Here is a 1,774-nt window from a genome sequence, read left to right on the forward strand (position 1 = left end):
TGGTGTCTGCTGATTGATTCAAAGGGGAGAAACAAGGCTGTCATTAGTAAACAAACTCTGGTACATATATGGTCTGCTTTTATAGCGTATATTTATTTCTCTCTTCTGTTTTTCATATCCCAAACTACTAAATGCTATTTTAGTGGCACAGCAGATTAGATTCCAGCACTTGGTGAACAGAATTCACAAGCTGTGACAAAACTCAGTCATCTTCAGGGTGCAATTTTGTATATATACATTGCATGGATATACTTCTCTTAGATTTGGCTATAGTGGACTGGCCATGGTTCAGGTGGGACTGTAGCAGTACATGGGTCAAGGACAGTCATTTTGGCTATGTACACATTCATAGTCGGCCCATGGCTTCCAACTAGTAGCGCTATTTCTGGGTCTAATACACAAACTGAACCATCTGATGCACTGGCTCAAAATTTGTCTCCTGCTGCGTTCCTGCAAACTTCAAAAATTCCACCTGTTTGACTCATACATATACTAGCTATTGCAATGCTTGGTAAGAAATGTACGCATTATCCTGCCCATATAATTGTAACCCCTCTGTACAGTATGTTCACAAATAAAATAAAATAAAATTAAAAAAAAGAAAGTTAAAATAAAAGAGCAAATATAAAAAAAAAATTCCACCTGTTCCCCTATAGCTGTGAACTAGAGCAACTGCTTGTGTTTCAATTGTGCACACATTTGTCAGAAGAACCACTTGCCAGATACTTGCCATCAGGACTGAAAGCAACACTGTACACAGGTTCTTGTGTTTTGTCAAAGTATGGATGCGAATCCCTCGGTCTACATCCCATAACGTAACAGTAGAATCAAAGAACGCACTTGCTAACATAAGGTTGGCATTTGGATTATTTGTCCCTGGTCCTGTTGGACTTCATTTGATAGTATAAATTTCTTTATTATGTGATTGCAAATCATGTACACAATTATCTTATTTCATGCTCCATATCTTCAAAGTTATGTCATCAGAACAGGAGGCCAGAAGATTGCCAATGGGGTCCCACTTGATAGCATTTACTTCATTTGTATGTCCCTGGAATGTTTTAATAGATCTGTGTTGTCCTAATTTGCAGACATGAATGCACAAATCTGTACTACATGAAGCAAAGGTGTTGTTGCTCTGCCAGTCAACATCCAATGCTGGTGCCGAATGAAAAGGAAACTTCTGCTTGGCTTCACAATTATTTGGGTTTTCAATTCTATTCCATTGGTCCTGAGGTCTGTTCTTGTGTCAGTACCAAGCTGCTTTGATTGCAATGGATTAAATAGTAGAGTTTGCAATTTGATATTGATATTCCTCCAGCACTGCTCTTTCTGTTGAGGATCGTTTTTGCTATTTGGGGTCTTTCATTATTCCATATGAATTTTTGGATTGCAACTTCTATTTCCTTGAGGAATTATGTTGGAATATTGATAGGTATCAGATTGAATTTGTAAATAGCCTTGGGAAGTATGGCCATTTTCACAATGTTGACCTTTCCAATCCAGGAGCATGGAAGTTTTTGCCAATTTCTAAGTTCTGTTTTGATTTCATTTTTCAAATTTTCAAAATTTTCATCACAGATGTCCTTCACTTCTTTGGTTAAGTTAATTTCTTGGTATTTTATTTTTTGTGGAGCTATTACGAATGAAGTTGCTTTCCTAATTTTAGACATACTTTTCTGATTGCTGGCATACGGAAAAGCCATTGCTTTTTGAGGGTTAATTTTATACCCTGCTACTTTGCCAACGTTTTCAATTAGCTTGAGCTCCCTTA

At 37.2% G+C, this 1,774-nt stretch overlaps 1 pseudogene; it reads right to left on the reverse strand.

Annotated features, from left to right (window-relative positions):
* Positions 1–257: 257 nt before the first annotated feature.
* LOC122121078 lies at positions 258–1,498 on the reverse strand (annotated as a pseudogene).
* Positions 1,499–1,774: the final 276 nt, after the last annotated feature.

This window comes from Dipodomys spectabilis, unplaced genomic scaffold (genome assembly GCF_019054845.1).
Source record: "Dipodomys spectabilis isolate Male_0828 unplaced genomic scaffold, ASM1905484v1 ptg000183l, whole genome shotgun sequence".
Taxonomy (NCBI): Eukaryota; Metazoa; Chordata; class Mammalia; order Rodentia; family Heteromyidae; genus Dipodomys; species Dipodomys spectabilis.